Source organism: Phoenix dactylifera, chromosome 3, assembly GCF_051530095.1.
Source record: "Phoenix dactylifera cultivar Ajwa chromosome 3, Ajwa_hap1_PhDact_Kaust_v1.1, whole genome shotgun sequence".
Classification (NCBI taxonomy): domain Eukaryota; kingdom Viridiplantae; phylum Streptophyta; class Magnoliopsida; order Arecales; family Arecaceae; genus Phoenix; species Phoenix dactylifera.
The window spans coordinates 13065118-13076178 of NC_143192.1; the positions used below are offsets into that span (position 1 = coordinate 13065118).

Here is an 11061-nt window from a genome sequence, read left to right on the forward strand (position 1 = left end):
CTTTGGTAACCTCTAAACTTTTCTTATTTAAATTAATTACTGGTTTGAAATTTTGTGGTGATTGTTTGATTTTAATTATAGCAAAATTGTGAATGCATGCTTGATACACATACACAAATCAATTTGCACATAGTAAGGGCAATCACCCCAACAAGATAAGAGCCGGATTTCATCACTGGACTCTTGCCCAACTTAGGTGAACTCAATCTCACATAGTGTCACTTTAATTAAAATCAATTAGACATTGGCTTCTAGGGACATTCGAGCTCAATAGGACGAAGATCACCGAAAGTTGCACCAATTTCGCTCTGTGGCTTAGTTGATGTCTAGGCAAGCTTTGTCCCTATAAGGGAGACAGTTCATCTATTCGAGGCAAGTGGGTTTTAAGTGGGACCTTTGCGAACGCATCGTGACCCCTCCACTTACCTGAGAGCTTACCTGGTCAACTCGGTTCATTAGACCGGATTGGAGGCTTAGGTGCCCTCTTCAAACCAGTTAGGAGCTGTCTAGTGATTTTAGGACAAAGACTAGGATTGATATGCTTTTCTCTTTTATTGCATGCTTGATTGATCGAGTACTAGTGTATGCACGGTAGTCGTTCTAGAGTACAAAACCTATTACCTTTTGACCCTGAAATAGAACGAACCCTTAGGAACATTCGAGCTAAGATCAAAACATTAGGATCATCCCCACCTTTTAAGATGGCTGAAGAACAACCCAAACTTCTGAGGGAGTACTTTACTCCCACTATTTACACTTCCCCATCTTGCATTCGATTACCTGAGGTAGCAGCTGTACAATATGAAATAAAGTCTAGTGTGATCCAAATGCTCCCATCTTTTTATGGGCTCACCAATGAAGACCCATACAAACATTTAGATGAATTTCTTGAGATTTGCACCACTGTCAAGATTCAAAACTTCACTGATGATGCCTTGAAACTTAGGTTATTCCCCTTCTCCCTTAAAGATAGAGCCAAACAATGGCTGAATTCTTTAGAAGCTAACTCAATTCGTTCTTGGGATCAAATGCAACAAGAATTCCTTAAAAAATACTTTCCCATAGGAAGAACGAACCAGTTTAGACGTGCCATTACAAGCTTCTCCCAAACTGAGGGAGAAGAATTTCATGAAACTTGGGAGAGATTTAGGGACCTAATCCGTAAATGCCCTCATCATCAAATACCTAAGTGGCAGCTAGTGCAATGCTTCTATGATGGATTGACTGAACGAAACCGTCATATGATTGATGCTGCATGCGGGGGGACTTTCATGCTTCGAAATGAGCATGAAGCATGGCAATTATTTGAAAATCTTAATGAAAACTCCCTCCACCATGCTTCATGTTCTCGTCAAGCACCCCCGAGTTCTCAAAGAAAAGGGACAATTTGTGAAATAAGTCATTCTATGGACCTGTCTAGCAAGGTAGATGCATTGTCCCATAAGATTGACCAACTGATGATAGGTGGGCATTACATGAACTCTTCCCAAGCACAAGTATGTACTATTTGTTCTAGCCCATCCCACCCTATTCATGAGTGCCCTTCAGCGCCCCAATTCCCCGAACTCGTGCAAGAACACATCAATGCTGCTCAAACACAGCCTAGACCGGGTAATGACCCATTTTCCAATACATATAACCCGGGATGGCGAAATCATCCAAACTTTTCTTGGAAGCAGCAAGCTTCGAACACAGCCCAACCCTATTCCCAAAATTTTCAAAATCCTCAGAATTTTCAAACCCCACAAAATATTCATCCCTACCGTCCCTCGATTCAATTTCAACACACTCCTCCTCCACCCCAAAGAAATACAGCCTTTGAGGAGAAAGTGTTGAACGCCCTTCAAGGTTTGGAAACCATTACACAATTAGTGCACTCTCATACGCAATCAATCGCCAAGCTAGAATCCCAAATGGGTCAACTAGCTAATGCACTAAACAAGCGAGAGGAAGGAAAGCTTCCAAGCCAACCACTAAGTAATCCTAGGGGACAATACATGGCTCAAGAAAATCAACTAAATGCAATTCATCATGAACAAGCCAATGCTTTGACTACCCTAAGGAGTGGACGTATAATAGACAATAAGATTGGGGAGGACAACAATAAGGAAGGTGAAGAAGAGGATAGAAATGTGTCAAATGAAAATCTAAAACCTTCTTCTTCTTCTTCGGCTAGTCCATCTTCTGCCAAAACTCACATCCCAAAGGCCCCATTTCCTGAAGCTCTTATTTCACCCTCTCCATTTGGCAAAAAGGGAACTTCATTAGAAGAGATGATGGAGGTCTTCAAACAAGTTAAAATCAACCTCCCACTCCTTGATGCCATCAGACAAGTTCCCTCCTATGCCAAATTTCTCAAAGACCTTTGTACACAAAAGCGAAAATCTAGGACACATGTGCCTAAAAAGGTCTTCCTAACTGAGCAAGTGAGTTCTATTCTCCAACACAACACCCCTCCAAAATTCAAAGATCCTGGTGCTCCCACCATCTCCTGTGTCTTAGGAAATAATTTCATTGATCGAGCACTCTTAGATCTAGGGGCAAGTGTCAACCTTTTACCTTATTCAGTTTATGAAAAACTTGGTTTAGGTGAGTTAAAACCAACCTCGGTATCCCTTCAATTGGCTGATCGATCTGTAAAAACACCACGTGGGATAATTGAAGATGTTCTTGTCAAGGTAGATAAATTCTATTTTCCAGTAGATTTCATTGTCCTTGATATGGAACATGAGCCCAATCCTAATAGACAAATCCCCGTTATCCTTGGGCGGCCCTTTTTAGCAACAGCCAATGCGTGCATCAATTGTAGAACAGGGGTAATGAACATATCATTTGGGAATATGAAGGTAAAATTAAATGTGTTCAATGCGGCCGACCAACCCGCAAGGAAAATTGAGTGTTTTATGATAGACAAAATAGATGACCTCATAGAAGGAGATGCAAAAACTATCTCACTATGTCTGGCTGAAGACAATAAACTTAGCGCTTGTTGGGAGGCAACCCAATTCTCTTAAATTATTTCTTAACATTGAGGACAATGTTAGGTTTAGGTTTGGGGGTATTCATCTTGATTTTCGTCAAAAAAATAATAAAAAATAAAAAAAAATAAAAAAAAATAAAAAATAAAAAATAAAAATATTTTTTTTAAAAAAAAATGTATTTATTTTCATTTTTATAAAATAATATTAATAAAAAAGTTATCAAAAAAAAAAATTTGTTAAAAAAAAAAACCCTAATTTATATACATTTATGCGAGAATGATAAACACACAAGGTATATAAAATCTAAAAAGCCCAATGACTAGTGGAAAGTAATACAAATTTAAGTTCTTTTTATTAAGTCTCTCTTAGGGAGTTGTAAGCTAATCAATACTTTGGAATTTCACTACACACTGGCCGACTCTTCTAAGGTCTAGGCTCGACATTATGTTGAGAGTATGGTAGCAACCTTGGACCCTGATGAATCATACTTATCTAATCCAAAAAAAAAAAAAAAATCATCAATAAAAATGGATTTAGTCAGGAACATCGAAAAGGGCTACCTATTGTCAAAGGTTAAGTGGGCTTGTGATGAGGACTCCGAGCATAAGTCCGTAGGGGAGTCTTGATGCCCGACACCTTATGCCAACTGGTGTGAGAGTTGTCGACTGATTGCTCGTTACATGGAGAAATCACCACAAGAGTAAAAGTGCACAATTTATATATCTTTCTTAAAAAAAAAAAAAAGGGAAAAAATGTTGTATTGACCGAAAAGACAATAGTGTGAAAGTCGTCGTTGCAAAAATTCGAGTAAACTGGAATATTACAGATAAAGCCCGTGAAGTACTAAAGTAAACATCCACAACTCTCGAAATCCTGCAGATAAGATGATTTTGAATCAGTGAGTAGGTCTTTTCGACCAATCCTTGGAAACTACTAGTATTAACAATATTTTGGAGATCCGAACCCTTAGCTTGTGTACGGTCCAGATTTCACCGAGCACTCCAGTATAAATAAGTCTTACAACTCCCTAAACGGAAACTTAATGACTTTAACTTAGATTGCATATTGACCTAGGATTTGGGCTGATTTAGTAAATAAAACCGTGTGTGCTTTGAAATTTTCATCATTTATGTATCTTAAATTAGATTTTAATAAAAAAAAGAGAGTTTTTGAAATTCGTTACTAGTATGCATTTGGAATTTGATTTTCACTTCATAGATCAATCAATCTAAATATATATATATATAATAAAAAATAATAATAATAATAATAATAACCAAAAATAAAAAATAAAAAATAATAATAATAATAATAATAATAATAATAATAATAATAAAATTTTAGAAGTTTGTGGGTATCTTCACTGGAAACCCTCACGAGACTATAACTCGTCCACTAGGGTAACCTAGGGGTTTAAAGCCTTGTTGCATATGGTAAATGCAATCGCGATGCCTGCGAAAGTGAGTTAGAGGTTTTCTTTATTTTCATTTTTGCTCGAGGACTAGCAAAATATAGGTTTGGGGGTGTGATAAGTGCTTAATAATTTATAATTTAGTTATCTTTCCATAGCACTTATCAATATTTTTAAACTGATAAATACATATTTTACCATGAACTTGAACAAACATTGAAGTAAGTTTAAAATATGGTAATTATTCTCTTAAACTAGATTCTGAACTTGTCTCTCTCTTCTTTGCAATCTTTCATGAAAATTTCATAAAAATATATAAGGAGGAGATTGTGTTGACCCGATTTGGTAACCTGATAGAGTTGTAATCAAGCTAAGCTTATAATTAAATGGGCTTTGGTCCTGATTCGATTGAAAGTTATAATTAATTATGTATGGGGCAAAGGTTTGATTAACCCTTTTTATTAGGTCACGGTCCGGTTTTTAGTCTTGTCTGGTCGAGTTCGATCTGAAGCAACTCAGCAAGAATTAAATGTAAATAACATTGGGCTCGAGAATAATTTCAAGCAAATCAACGATCATGACCCACCTCAAATCCAAAGCCAATTCCCAACCAATTCATTTCCTACCTTCATATAAAATTTATAATTTTAAAACAAAAATAATAATAATAATAATAATAATTGAATATCCATGATTCACTGTTCATATGAACAGTGTCCCGTGAAAAACACTGTTCATATGAACAGTGTTAGGAAAAACAAAAAAAAAAAAAAAACTAAAAATGCATTTCACTGTTTATCTTCTTCCCCTCCCGTAGATCCCGCGGCCGTCCACCTTCCATGGCGACCTCCCGACGATCCCGCGACCAGATCCTCCGGCCCTTCTTCCGCCCTCCTCCCAGCTTCTTCAGCCGCGCCAGCAACGCCCGCGTTCTTCACGCGCTGCAAGCATCCCAACCGCATCCGAGCAAGCGTGATTTCCAGCGATCTACCAACGCCCATCAAGCATCTTTCATGATCAACGCCCGAATCATCCCGTGGCATCTTCCATCTTCAGCGCATCTCCTCCCTTTCGAAGTCAAGCCGTGATCCAAGCTTCCACCGTGGCCGTGATCGGCTCCTCCCACCAGCCCACGGGTCATCACCTCCTCACAGCATCCAAGCAATCCCACTGCCAGCAGCCTATGAAGCAGCCCAAGATCCCGTCCGTATTCATCTTCTTCCCGTGAATCACCCCCTCCACGGATCAAGCTCCAACATCACGCGTCCGTGAATGGTGTCTTCCCGAGATCCCGCGGCCAGACCTTCATCCGAATCAAAGGTCTCAGCCCCTCTCCCATGGATCCGCTCCTCCCATCATCGCACCCAAGCTCCATGGAACGTGCCACAGTCAAGCCTCCGAGTACGCCCCTTCCGGAATCCCAAGCATCCTCACTTGCCTATAAATAGGGTGTCCATCAGAAGAAGAGGGGGGGAGAGGAGCTCGGACACGGTTCCAAGAAAAAAACAGAGCTTGCTCTGTTTTGAAGAGAAAAAGAAAACCAAAAAAAAAGAGAATAAAAAAAGAGAGAGGGTTTGAGGCGGATGGCAAAGGAGTTCTTCAGCCAACCAATGGAGATGACAAGCACCATGAGCAGCTGAGCCTCGGTTTAGGGGTTTGATGAAGCCATAGAGGAGTATTTGTTTCATTTTTATTGATTTGAGTTTGTATTGTAAGATGGTTGCATGATGAAGAATTTATCAATTGATCTTATGATTTATCCTATTTATGTGAATCATTTATCTTGCATAAAATATTTTACATAGATTGATCTATTTCATCGAATCCAACACCTGTGGTTTGGAGGAGATATTCATGTGACATCGATTTCATGTTTAATGACTTAATGATCAGATGCATCATGCTAGGTTAGACAGGTCATGCTTATCGTTAGAGTAGATGGTTTGTGCTAGACTTAGATGATTCATGCTGGGAATTAGTTATAATTTTCTTTTGTGATTGCTTTGGCTTGTAGTCGGAAGCAATCAAGTCTTACATACAACTCAATCATTGAAAGCGTCACGGATATAAATCTATCGGTGGAATCTAGCCCTAAACACCTCTCTCCATAGATAATTCATACTACTACACCCATATTAATTCTTAGTTTTTATCATTTACTCTAGCTTATCCCCTTTGAAGTAATTATTTAATTAGGAAAAATAACTTGTCTCCAATCCCTGTGGACCGACACCCGTAATCACTATCCTACAGGATACGTGCTATTGCGTGGTTTATTTTCAAAATTGAAAGAACCGATCATCCATCTCAAGTCGACTCCAAGGAAACTCGAGTCGACTCCAATCTAGTCAAAACCTCTGATTGTATCCAAAATTGAATCCAATTCAATTTGGCTCATCCTTAGTCCAAATACTTAATGAAATTGAGTTTATTAGTAATCTAATTACTAGTTAATCCAACAATAATTACCTTAATTATTTTATAGGATAATTTGCCAATCAAATTGATCAAATTATCCCTAAATGATTCTCAATCATCCATCAGCAATCTTGATCAATCAGGAAACTTCTATGCGTGTGACCTCATAGGTTCGAACCTAAGTTGGTGGTACAGAAACGATTTTCTGCACTAATCGATGTGACCATCTAGCAATGGTACCCGACGTTCGGATAGGATGAATATATGCAAAGCAAATATTTTAGAATTCTGGACTATGGTTACTGTATAATTCATCCCTTTGACTCCTAATGCTAGGATGACCTCAGAGCTCTATCAACTCTCCAATCAGTACGTCCACTATATGATGAACTTTAGAAATCCTGTGACACATCACAAGGATTATCCTGACCAAGGTTTTGCTAAATTGAACACAAAGCATTATCTCTTATTTTCAGGAGGGGTCAATTCCATCTTGACTCACGCATTGATTTCGCAAGTACTTGACTATACCCAGTAACCTTCCATCCCAGAATTAGAAATTCTGCTAGTCCGGTACCAAAGTATAGTGAGTTGCTTACTAATCACTATGGTGATCTCAGATCTGAGGGACACTTATACCCATATCCACTCGAAACAACTTTTGACAGCAGAGCATTCCGAAATTGATCACGTTCAGTGAAATGTACTCTTATACTTTATCTGTGTGATATATCAGTATCTCTACACTCCTTGGTTAAGATGACAACCAACGTATATGTCACACAACGACCTAATCTCGACAATGCAGTCATCCTAATAACAGCATATCATTTGGTCGTGAATAGGTTTAAGAACTTAAAGATAAATCCTTCTTTATTATAAAATAAGTCCTAAGGACTTCATCAGATAAGAGTTCATTTGAAGATGAAATGATGAATAATGCCAAATAACACTTTATTAATTTGTCAATTCATTTACAAAATTCAGTCATCAACATGCTGACGATTAATATTTAGGATATAATTTCCAACAACTCCCACTTAGCCTAAAGCCAATCGGCACAGTATCTAATACCCATCTTCGACTTGTATTCATTGAACTCTTTGATGCCGAGGACTTTAGTAAATGGATCAGCCAGATTTCCTTCAGTATCAATCTTCTGCAAATTAATGTCACCTCGTTCTATAATCTTCCAAACTAGATGATAGTATCGCAGAATATGCTTGGTCCGCTGATGTGCTTTAGGTTCCTTTGCTTGAGCTATGGCTCCAGTGTTATCACAAAATATAGGAACTAGATCATCAATGGAGGGTGCTACTCCAAGCTTGGTGATGAACTTGCGGAACCATACAGCTTCCTTGGCGGTATTAGATGCTGCAATGTATTCTGCTTTGCATGTAGAATCTACCACTGTATGCTGCTTGGAACTCTTCCAGCAGATAGCACCTCCCTTAAGAGTAAAGATATAATCTGACACGCTCTTACTATCATCTCGATCTGACTGAAAACTGGAATCAGTATATCCCTCAAGTTTCAAGTCAGAATCACCGTAGACAAGCCACTGGTCCTTAGTATTTCTCAAATACTTAAGGATAGTTTTACAACCTTCCAATGGTTGCCACCTGGATCAGACTGGTATCTACTCACTGCTCCTAGTGAGTATGCCACGTCTGGTCTAGTACATATCATGGCGCACATTATAGATCCCACTACCGAAGCATATGGAACTCTATCCATACTCTCTTTTTCTTGAGGAGTTGTCAGACAATCCTTCTTAGAGAGATTAATTCCATGGCCTATCGAAAGACAACTTTTCTTGGAATTAATCATGCTGAACCTTTTCAGCATAGTATCAATGTACGTAAATTGGGATAATCCAAGCAATCTTTTAGATCTATCTATATAGATCTTCATCCCTAGGATGTAAGATGCTTCACCCAAATCTTTCGTGGCAAATTGAGATGATAACTAGACCTTTATTTTTTGTAATGCAGGGACATCATTCCCAATTAATAGAATGTAATCCACATACAAAACTAGAAATATAATAACTGAACCATTGACCCACTTATAAATGCAGGGTTCTTCTTCATTCTTAATGAAGCCATATGTTCTGATTACCTTATCAAAATATATATTCCAACTTCGTGAAGCTTGCTTTAATCCATAAATGGATTTTTGAAGCTTGCACACTTTAGACTCATCTGCAGATGTAAAATCTTCAGGTTGTATCATATATACTTCCACTTCTAAATCTCCATTTAGAAAAGCGATTTTAACATCCATCTGCCAGATCTCATTATCTAAATGTGTTGCTATTGCAATCATAATCCGAATGAACTTGAGGATTACCACAGGAGAAAATGTCTCGTCATAGTCAATATCATAACGCTGACGATATCCTTAAGCAACCAGACGAGCTTTATAGGTCTCTACCTTTCCGTCTGCGCCCCGTTTCCTTTTAAAAATCTACTTACACCCTATGGGTTTAATCCTTTTGAGTGGGTCAACTAATGTCCATACATCATTGACTTTCATGGATTCTATTTTGGATTGCTTATCTCCAAGCCATGCGTCAGAATCATGCCTCTGTATAGCATCCATATAGGTGATTGGATCCTCATCGTTTTCATCAAGTTCGACAGGATCTCCGTTCCGGATCAAGAAACTGTAGTATCTGTTCGGCTGACGTAGTACTCTACCTGATTGCCTTAATGGTGCAACTAAAATAGGTTCGAGATCTGATCTAATCAAATCTGACTCAATAGGTTCAGTGGATGGTGTTGGGTCTTTTACATGTTGAACTTTCCTAAGTTCTACATTAGAGCTTCTACTTCCTTCTCCAAGAAATTCCTTCTCCAAGAAAACAGCTCTATTGCTTACGAACAAAATTTATTCTTCAGCAAGGTAGAAATAATATCTTTTAGTCTCTTTAGGATCACCGACAAAGAAATATTTGTCAGACTTGGCTTCAAGTTTGTCTGCTTTCAAACGTTTGACATAAGCCGGACACTCCCAAATCCTAAGGTGAGAAAACACCGGTTTCTATCCCGTCCACATCTCATGCGGTGTTTTAGTCACAGATTTACTTGGAACCTTATTAAGAATATAACAGGCTGACTCAAGTGCATATCCTCAAAAGAATATGGGCAGAACAGCAAGCTCCATCATGGATCGAACCATGTCTAATAGTGTTTGATTTTTACTTTCTAATATTTTGTTGTATTGCGGTGTACCAAGAGGAGTCCATTAGGAGATAATCCCATTTTCTTCTAGATATGTCAAAAACTCACTGGAGAGATATTCTCCTCCTCGATCTGATCCAAAAATTTTAATACTCTTTCCAGTTTGTTTTTCTAATTCATTACGATATAATTTGAACATTTCAAATGATTTAGATTTATGTCTCATTAAATAGACATAACCATACCTTGAAAGGTCGTCTGTAAACGTAATGAAATATGAATATCCACCTATAGCATTTGTGCTCATTGGTCCACATACATCAGAATGTACAAGGGTCAATAAGTCACTGGCTCGTTCACCTTTTCTGGTAAAAGATGATTTAGTCATCTTACCAAGAAGACATGATTCGCAGGTTGTCAATGATTTATAATCATTAACATTAAGGCTTCCCTCTTTACTTAACTAGTTCATCCTGTTCTTGTTAATATGACCTATCCTATGATGACAAAGGTAGACATCTGTGATATTATCTATTATAGGGCACTTACTTGACTTGTACATTACATTAACAGCCTGTGATAATATATAAATGCCATTGCTCAATTATCCATGCATTACAGTAACACCATTCATAATGATATCACAATAATTTCCTTTTATTGAAATCTCATATCTTTCTCTTAGGCCTGTTTGGGTCAAGGGAGGCAATATACTGAGGACAGTTCCTCTTTCAATGCCCTTGCTTCTTACGGTAGAAGCACTCTGCTTTGCTTTGATCAGTCTTCTTCTTCTTAGTCTGACTCTGCACAGATTGCCTAGGGCATTGCACCTTGTTCTTATTTTTCTTCTTCCCTTTCTTAAAGGGACGACGACCCCTAGATGAACCTCCCACTAAATTCACCAACCCTTTAAGGAGTTGGTGATCTTTCTCAAAAGTTTGTAGTAAACCCAATAATTAGTGATAATTTATTACTGGTTTCGTCATACGAAAGTTAGTGAGAAATGGGCGATAAGAACTAGGAAGAGAGTTCAGTATAACATCCTTCCCCAATTGATCATGAAGGG

General features: G+C 38.2%; 1 non-coding gene across 1 annotated transcript; it reads right to left on the reverse strand.

Moving 5' to 3' along the window:
- Positions 1-1077: 1077 nt before the first annotated feature.
- On the reverse strand, positions 1078-1183 carry LOC120105130 (small nucleolar RNA R71). Its single transcript, XR_005507513.1, has one exon. It is a non-coding gene; the product is annotated as a small nucleolar RNA R71 (small nucleolar RNA).
- Between the last annotated feature and the right edge of the window lie 9878 nt (positions 1184-11061).